General features: G+C 44.6%; 1 non-coding gene across 1 annotated transcript; it reads left to right on the forward strand.

Moving 5' to 3' along the window:
* Positions 1-2938: 2938 nt before the first annotated feature.
* Positions 2939-3076, forward strand: LOC114815277. Its single transcript, XR_003763041.1, has one exon. It is a non-coding gene; the product is annotated as a small nucleolar RNA SNORA7 (small nucleolar RNA).
* The last annotated feature ends 6900 nt before the right edge of the window (positions 3077-9976 follow it).

Consider the following 9976-nt stretch of genomic DNA (forward strand, 5'->3'; position numbering starts at 1 on the left):
TGAAGATGCGATTGTAAACCCGATATGCAAGGGAATGTTTAGGTGAACCATAATTGAGTGCTCACAATCCTTAATTTCTATTTGTCATCCATCAGCTAATGGAGCTATTATTAGTGATTAAAAGACCCAAGATGCATTTCTTTCAGAACATTAGAAATAGAAAATGGTTGATCAGAAAATTTTAATGGTTTGGAAGTGACAAAAGGTGAGTTCTTGAAAATCTCCCAGGTGGCCCATTGTTTCTCTGATAGAGACCCAGCAAGGGGTTGCAGAGGGAAGGACTGGAGGAGAGGGGAACACTCAAATTATTGGGTTCTGGGCAGGATTTTGGAGAAACTGGAGTAGGTCGTGTAACTTCTCTTTACCTCAGTTTCCTCATCTACAAAATAGGGATTCAATATCTCTTCTCTGTCCTACTTAATCATTCAGTGGCATTTATTGAGCGCTTACTGCATGCAAGGCACAGGCTGTTTGGGAAGCAGTGTGGCCTAGTGGATAAAGCAAAAACCTGGGAGACAGAGGACCTGGGTTCTAATCTCAGCTATTGCACTCTCCCAAGCTCTGTGTACAGTGCTCTGCATGCAGTAGGTGCTCGCTAAATATCAATCGATCAATCAATTGTATTTACTGAGTGCTTACTGTGTGCAGAACACTGTATTAAGAGTCTGGGAAAGTACAATGTAACAGAGTTCGTAGACACATTTCCTGCCCACAATGAGCTGAAATTATGGAAAAAATAAAAAATAAATTATAAATATGTACATAAGTGCTGTGGGACTGAGGGAAGGATGACAAAAGGGTGCAAATCCAAGTGCAAGAGCAAGGCAGAAGGAAGTGAGAGGAGAGGAAATGAGGGCCTAGTAAGGGAAGGCCTTTCGGAGGAGATATCCCTTCAGTAAGCCTTTAAAGGTGGGGAGAGTGAGTGTGGCTTAGTAGAAAGAGTCCGGGCTTGGGAGCCTGAGGACATGGGTTCGAATCCCAGTTCTGCCACTTGTCTGCCGTGATACCTTGGGCAAGCCACTTCACTTTCTCTGGGCCTCCTTTACCTCATCTATAAAATGGGGATGAAGACTGTGAGCCCCACGTGGGACAACCTGATTACCTTGTATCTACCCTGGCACTTAGAACAGTGCTTGGCACATAGTAAGCGATTAACAAATACCATAATTATTATTATATAAAGAGGGAGGGTGTTTCAGACCAGAAGCAGAACGTGGGGAAGAGTTCGGCAGTGAGACAGATGAGATAAGAGAAACCAGAGATCATCAATTTCTAATTTCAAACTTGGGCTCTGTTAATTGTGGGCAAGGAACTTGTCTAGTAACTCTGTTATTAATCAGTTATATTTTCTGAGCACTAACTGTATGCTGAGCATTGTACCAAACACTTGAGGAGTATAACAGAATTACCAGGTACCTTCCCTGCCCATAACCAGCTCCCCCAAGTGCCTTAATAATAGAGTGCTCTGCACACAGTAAGTGCTCAATAAATACGATTGATTGATTGCAAACAACATTCCAAGGGCACACACATACACACACACACAAACACACACACACACACCTTAGAGGAAGAAGGTATTAATTGTATTATACTCGCCCAAGCACAGTGCTCTCCAGGGATTGCCGATTGACTCATTAATTGCTATGGCTCCAGTATTATATAAGGCCTGGGTCTCCATTTTCTCTTGGTTATTACCACTGGAGACGGCCATGAGGATCCCCTAAAATGCAGGTCTTAGACCCCTGAAACATAATGCCACTGTGGTCAAGAATGTATTATCTGGTGTCCCATATAATTCAAAAAAGGCAGAGATCATTAATGACCCAACATAAACAAGTTTCTAGGCTTACTGCCATAACGTCCGGTGCCTTTGTAATTGGCATGTATGTGCACGCACAAACGCACACACGCACACACACACTCACACACTCTTGATACCACATTCCACTAAATTATTTTCCTGTAACATTTTGAATCACGGATCACAAAAGACGGTGACTTTAGCAACTTGTTTGCCAATAAGACAACCCACAACTGGGTCACTCAGAGAGACGCACACACACACACACACACACACACACAAAAACCACACCACAGACATAATTAAACAGGTCTGAGGCAGAAAGTTTGCCAGGATGTAGGCTTAGATTATCTGTTGACGTGGAGGGTAACTCAGCCCATGCAAGGAGAATTTCATCCAACTTTTTCTTACCAAACAAACAGTTCCCACTCTGAGCAAATTAAAAGTTCCTGCAGTCTTTTTTTCTAGACGCATCTGAGCACAAACCTTTAAAAACCAATATAAATCCTTCGATTCAGTTTTCCCTTTGCTTTGTAGTTGTTGTTGTTGGTTTTTTTTTACCTTCTCTCTTTTCATAACAGAAAGGAGAAGCTGCTGTTTGGCTTCTGACAACAAAATCTCGCAGTGCATTTTTATCCTTGTGTTTTACTGGTTATGTCACTGATCAATAGAGTCAAATGCCAGGCCTCCATCAAGCCTGCAAACTTTGATTGCACAGGCTGTCTCAATCCGATAGAGCTTATCTGTTAGACCTCAGGCAACCAGAAATGTCACAGAGAGAGGCTGGAAGGGACTCTGGATCAGCTCTCTTACTTGGGAGGCCCGGGACGCGAAAAAAAGAATCTTTGAGTCTGTCCCTGCTTATCAGGCTGGATGGCAGTGCAGTCCATTGGAAGACAGAATGCAGTGTTTCCTTGGATTGCTACTAGATGCCAGGGAGCGTCACTGTCCTTTGATGGGCCAGCGCCTAGCACAGGGCTATGTTGAGACTAATTTTGCAACCCTGGTAGCCCTTTGGTGAAGGAGAAATGAAACAAGGTAGCCAGAGTCTTTTTGGTGACACTCATGGACGGTTGATTTTCAGCACAAAACAAAGTCTATAGAGCAATTTTATAGTGCCTTTATTAGATTTGTCACCTCTCAGGGTCGCAACTGGAGAGTTTCTGGTACTCTACCAGTCTTGACTATGAGAGGGAGAGTCCAGTAGAGACACATCCATTCCACTACTAGCTTGGGTAGTGGCTAGAGAGTGGAAGGCAATCTGCTATAAGTTAAAACTCACCTGGGCTGGGCAGTAGCAACATGGGAGAGAGTTGAAGGTGGAGACTCAGGTTTACTACGTGGAAGGAGGCAATGGTAAACTGCGTCTGTAATTTGACCAAGAAAACTCAATGGATTCACTACCAGAACGATTGCAGATGGAGGTGGGGCTTTCTGGGAGAGATGCGTCCATGGCGTAGGACATGATTCGACAGCATCAGAAAACAACAACTAGGTTTGTGAAACCAGGAATTACCACAGATGTTATGTTTGGCTTCTAGATCTTTGTCATAGTTAACATCAAGTAGAAAGACAGGTTGACAAAGAACGTGGTCAATCCACCAATATTGAAGCAAAGTTTCACTGGGCAAGATGTGAGAGGAGAATGGATGAGACCAAATGGCTTGAACCCTCTTTTCCCTGGCTCCCTCTCCCTTCTATGTCAACTATGCACTTGGATTTTTACCCTTTGGACAGTTGGTATTTGCTCCACCTTCAGCTCCATGGCACTATGTTCATATCTGTAAATTCTAAGTTATTTATATGAAAGTATATTTCACCCTCTAAACTGTAAGCTCGTTGTCGTACAGGGAACATGACAATCAACTCTGTTGTACTCTCCTAGGTGCTTAATACAGTGCTCTGCACATGGAGTTAAATGCTCAATAAATACCTCTAATTGACTGAACAAGGACAGAAAAATGAATGAATCAATCAATCATGTTTATTGAGTGCCTAGTGCTTGCAGAGCACTGCACTAAGTGTTTGGGAGAGTACGATCTACCAAAGTGCTTAGGACAGTTCTTGGCACATAGTAAGCGCTTAACAAATACCATCATTATTATTATGATACAACAGATTGGATAGACACATTCCTTGTCCACAAGCAGCATGGGCACATTGGACCATTTGGGAGTCAGAGGTCATGGGTTCTAATCCCGGTCCATCATTTGTCAGCTGTGTGACTTTGGGCAAGTCACTTAACTTCTCTGTGCCTCAGTTCCCTCATTTGTAAAATGAGGATTAAGACTGTGAGCCTCACGTTGGACAACCTAATTACCCCATATCCCTCCCGGTGATTAGAACAGTGTTTGGCACATAGTGAGCGCTTAACAATTACCATCATCATCATCATCACAAAGAAGAGGAGAAAGTGTAGTCTAGTGGATAGAGCATGGGCTTGGGAGTCAGAAGGACCTGGATTCTAGTTCCGGCTCCACCACTTGTCTGCTGTGTGACCTTGGGCAAATCACTTTACTCATCTGTGCCTCAGCTACTTCATCTGTTAAATGGGGATTATAATGTGAGTCCCATGTGGTAGAGGAACTATGTCCAACCTGATTACCTTGTAACTACCCCAGTGCTTAGAACAGTGTCTGGCACACAGTAAGAGTTTAACAAATACTATCCAAAAAAAATGGAGATTACAAGCCAAACCTCAGCTAATTTGGCCTGACATGTGAATAGAAGAGCTGGGTGATAAAACAAGGAAAGAGTCCAACTTGGAGTGCAATAACTAGAAGTGGGGTGATTCTCTCAGAGCAGAAACCTTGAGAAATTTATAATACACCCATTTCTCCTAAAACACCCAGTATTCTTTTCCAATAGCATGTCGTACGGTATCCAGATGGAGACCTGATTACCCTGAATCTACCCCAGCACTTAGAACAGTGTTCTGCACATAGTAGGCACTTAACAAATACCAACATTATTATTATTATTATTATTTCGTGTTGTCTAAAGAATTTCCCTAATTCTGCCATCACATTACATCTGAAAGAGGCAGTGAAAACACGATAGAACAGAATTCATAAATAATCAGAATAGAAAATGGTTCCAGGCCATCAATCGATTAATCAATAGCATGCATTGAGCATTTACTCCATGCAAAACACGGCACTAAATTTGAGGAGAGCCCAGTAAATTAGGTGACATAATTCCTGTCCTCAAGGAGCTTACCATCAACCAGGGGAGACAAACACTCACATGATTTATAGGTAGAGAAAGCGACAGAGTTGAAAGATATTTTCATAAGTTTTATAGTGGTTGGGGAGGGAGAAAGAGGGTTTTATCCAAGTGTTTAGGTGATGCAGAAGTGGCAGTTGTGGGGGAAAGAGGGTGAAAAGAACACCCTTTTCCCTAGCCCAACGTAACTTGATGCAATGATTCTACAGGAGGAAGGAGAAAAAAATTTTGCCTTCGTTATTGTTTTTGTTTTGGGGGAAAGAGTTTCCTACTTGTTTCTAGGCCCATCGGGTATGAAATTTCATTTTGCACTTCTCAATAAAGCTACCCAAACTCTCGGTGTGGCAGCAACCTCCAGCTCCACCCCCCAAAACTCCCTGTAATATAAACCTGTAATTTTAATCCGGCACACAAGCACCTTCCCCAGCTGGGTTTCCAGAAGAATCTCATCTCCTCAGCCCATTGCCACCGGCCAATCGTCTGAAACACAGCTCACCCTCCCAAATGTCAGAGATAATGAAACAAGCCCCAGCGGCAGAGCGAAGAGAGGTTCCTGAAGCCAATTCCCATGGGCACCCCTCTCTGAGGACCTGGAGTTTCTCCACATTCACAGAAACTCAACTTGAAGGCAGGAGTTTTGGGGTGGGGTGCCCTTGACCCACTTTGGCTTCTGGCTTTTCTGACTTTCCTATGTCTCCAATCAATCAATCAATCAAGCATATTTATTAAGCACTTATTGTGTGCAGAGCACTGTACTAAGGGCTTGAGAGAATACTATACCACAGGGTTGGTAGACACATTCCCTGCCCTCAAGGAGCTTACAGCTTAGAGAGGTCTGGAAATTTCTCACTCCTTTCTGCATCATCCTGACTTGCTCCCTCAATTCATCCCCACTCCCAGTTCCACAACACTTATATATGTATCTGTAATTTTGTTTATTTATATTAATGTCTGTCTCCCCCTCTAGACAGCTCACTGTGGGCAGGAAATGTGTCTGTTATATTGTGACATTGTACTCTCCCAAGTGGTTAGTTACAGTGCTCTGTACAAAGTAAGTGCTGTATCAACTCCGTTATACTGTATTCTCCCAAGCGCTTAGGACAGTGCTCTGCACATAGTAAGTGCACAATAAATATCACTGATTAACTGATGGATTGAAGACTTCCCCATCCAAGGACTGTTTAGCTGCTCTTCAACCTTTCTATTCCCTTTGCTTAATGTTTATTATCATAGAGAAGCAGCATGGCTCAGTGGAAAGAGCACGGGCTTGGGAGTCAGAGGTCATGGGTTCAAATCCCGACTCTGCCACGTGTCTGCTGTGTGACTGTGGGCAAGTCACTTAACTTCTCTGTGCCTCAGTGACCTCATCTGTAAAATGGGGATTAAAACTGTGAGCCCCATGTGGGACAACCTGATCACCCTGTATCTACCCAAGCGCTTAGAACAGTGCTCTGCACATAGTAAGCGCTTAACAAATACCAACATTATAACGATCTTGGTATTTGTTAAACACCTACTATGTGATTAGCACTATGTGATTAGCACTGTACTGAGCACTGAAGTCCAGAGAAGATAATCAGGTCTGACATAGTCCCTATACCCTATGAGGCTCACCGTCTAACTAAGAAGGGAGAACAGGTATATGATCCCCATTTTACAGATGAGGAAAAATGAGGCACGCAGAAATTAAATGTCTCGCTCAAGATCACAGAGAAGGCAAATGGAGGATCCGGAATTAGAACCGAGGTCTACTAACTCCAAGGCCTATGCTCTTTCTACTAAGCCAGGTTGCTTCCCAGTCCAGGCTGATTAATCAATCAGTTGATTAATTATTTTACCCCAAAATCTCCCAGCCAACGGGTGGGAAAAAGTATACTTTGCTCCTGGGCTTTGCCTGACCAGGAATGTTTGACTCACAGGAATGAAGTTTCAGCCATATCCCAAGATCTGTGCTGCTCAGAATCTTGGGTTTATCTTCGATTCCTCCCTCCCATCCCTTTCCCCACATGCCATTTCCTATCTATGGCCAGTTCCCATGAACTTCTCCTCAATAACATCATCTGACTTCTCCTCCTTTCCCTCCTGCAGCTACTACCTTGGGCCAGGGCCTAATTATCATGCACCTGGATTTCTGCAACAGTTTCCTCAGTAATCCCCTAGCCTCCAGCCCCTCCCTGTTCCAGGCATTTCTCCGCTCGATAGCAAGAGTCTTCTCCTTCCAGGTCAATCCAACCATAAAATCAGTCCCTGAATCAGAAGCCCGAAGAGATTCCCAGTTGCCTCATTACTCAAACCTAAACTTCTGAGCAGGCTTTACCCGCAACTCCCCTGCGCTCTCCACCCCTCCATGTCTGCCCTCATTTCTTTCTCCTTACCTGTTTGATGCTTCCACCATTGCTGATGCTTCTCTTTCAGGCTGGGGTGGTCTCCCACCTCCTCTTCCTGAAACCACTAGTCTTCCCTCCATCAGGAATTGGCAAAACACCACCTCCTTCTCGAAGTCTTCCTGAAGCAGAGGGAAGCGGCATGATCTACTTGAAAGAGCACAGACGTCGGAGTCGGATGATTTGGGTTCTAATCTCAGATCTGCCACCTGTCTACCGTGTGACCTTGGACCAGTCATTTTGCTCTTCTGGACCTCGGTTTTCTCAACTGTAAAATGGGGATATAATGCCTGTTGTCCCTCCCACTTAGACTGTAAACCCATGTGGGCTACAGAGACTGAGTCCGACCTAATTAACTTGTATCTTCCTCAGTGCTTAAAACGGTGCTTGACACAAAGTAACGGTGTCAGTTACATAGTTAAGTGCCTAACAAATACCATAATTAATATTAACTCCACCTGAGAGGGCACTTTCTTTCTGTCTCTCTGTAAAATGAATTCATATAACTGTCCTGGGTCTGTGTTTCAGTTTTTCACCTCTGCCATTTACAGTTCTGGTAGGGGATAACACTTTATTTCCCCTTTAAGACTTTACCCTTCTGTAAGCCAGGCATTTGGTTAGGTTTTCTTCTCTGCTACTCCCTCCATCAATACAGTTGTTGAATGAATGATTGGGAGAATTCTAGGCCTGCAGCTCTGAAGAACAGATTCCAGAGAACACAAGGGAAGTAGGAGTTCTAGATCAGTTCTGGAGGTGGGTCTGCTGACATAATAATAATAGTAATTATGTACATGGTAAGCGCTTACTATGGGTCAAGCACTGTTCTAAGCACTGGGGTAGATACAAGTTAATCAGCTTGGACACAGTCCCTGTGTCACATGGGGATCACAGTCTTGATCCCCATTTTACAAATGAGGTAACTGAGGCCCAGAGAATTTAATGACTTGCCAAAGGTCACACAGCAGGTATGTGGCAGAGTTGGGATTAGAACCCAGAACCTTCTGACTCCCAGGCCCCTGCTCTATCTACCTAGCCATGCTGCTTCTTCCCTGCCTTATTCTGGATCACTATTTCAACATCACAGTAGCCTTGTCATAAACCTTTGTATAATGCCACTTTTAATGCTGGGCACTGTTCTAAACTCTGGGGCAGATACAAGGTAATCAGGTTGGATACAGTCCCTGTTCCACATAGGTCTCACAGTCTTAATCCCCATTTTACAAATGAGGTAACCGCGGCACAGAGGAAGAGAAGGTGATCCGGCAGACATGTGGCGGAGCCAGACTTAGAACCCAGGTCCTCTGACTCCCAGGCCCACGCTCTTTCTGCTAGGCCACACTGCTTCCCCAAGTCTATTCCCAAGTCTTTTCCTCAAACCCTATGAACCTCATACAAGTGAACTAGAACCCTATAGGAATTAACAGCCCACATGCCCAGGTGTGTGAGTGTGTGAGAGAGAGATAGCGAGAGAGAGAGAATGCACAGTCAAATGGAATCCTAGTTCCCGCCTCATTTTGAGTGCCGTTTCATCCTTCTCTTGGCTTCAAATGAGTCTGGTGGGAAAAAGGAAGTCATTTTTCCAGAGGTCTGCCAGGGGCTACATTGAGTTATGTCATGACACCGTACCAAGTGAGACATTTACTGGGGAAGAAGAAAAAAAAAAGCGAAGCAACATACGTCTCCTGTAAATGTGTTGGTTTTCTGCATTACATTTGCTATTTCAATGGACTGTTAAATGTCAAGTGAATGCTTCCCGCCTGCCTTTAGACCCACCAAACTATCTCCACGGACATCCCGGAGAGAGGATTTGACTGCCTTGATTCGCCCCGCAGCCTCTGCACATCAGCTCTGTAATGGGCGGTGAGGGGAGGAAAGGCAGCATGCCCGGAGGGTGTCAGAGAGCCCAAGATGGGGCGGCGAGATGGTAGAGACCCAGGCTGGGAACAGAAACTCGTTCATTCATTCAGTCGGATTTATTGGGTGCTTACTGTGTGCTCAACTGGAGGGCACTGGCTGTTTTTCTCTCAATGGTTTTGTCAGGTCACATCATGGCCAAAGTGAGCTGGTCTTACCTGCTCCCTCATTCCTCACCCTGGCCCCAAGTCCCTTTAAATCATGAGTGATGCCAGGAGGGGACTTTATCAAGAGGGAAAGAAGGGTCAGGAGAGCAGCAGAGGCATGTGTGACAGAACATTTCTGAGTGTGTGGCAGGGCTCTGTTCCTTAACTTCCCTTTGTCTCTTGTCTGCTCTTCCCTCTCCTTCCTGCTCCCCCCGGGGTCTCCACATCAGACAAATGGCCTCTCCAATCTCCCGCTTTTTCTATCTCAACTCTGCTTCCCCCTTGGCAGCGCCCTGGGTCAGGGGAAGCAAAACAGACAGATGAGATTTTCAACCAGCCAGATTTAGGAAACACCTGCTTAAAGCAAGCTTATTCCTTATGAATACCTCTTGGGCTCTGGAGTTGAGTATTTTTAACTTCCAGAGCAGTTTCAGCCCCTGGTGTGATATTTCAGGACAGCTGCTGGGAAGACTGATGGGAGACTCGGTAAAATGGAAGACTTG

Source organism: Ornithorhynchus anatinus, chromosome 11, assembly GCF_004115215.2.
Source record: "Ornithorhynchus anatinus isolate Pmale09 chromosome 11, mOrnAna1.pri.v4, whole genome shotgun sequence".
Taxonomy (NCBI): Eukaryota; Metazoa; Chordata; class Mammalia; order Monotremata; family Ornithorhynchidae; genus Ornithorhynchus; species Ornithorhynchus anatinus.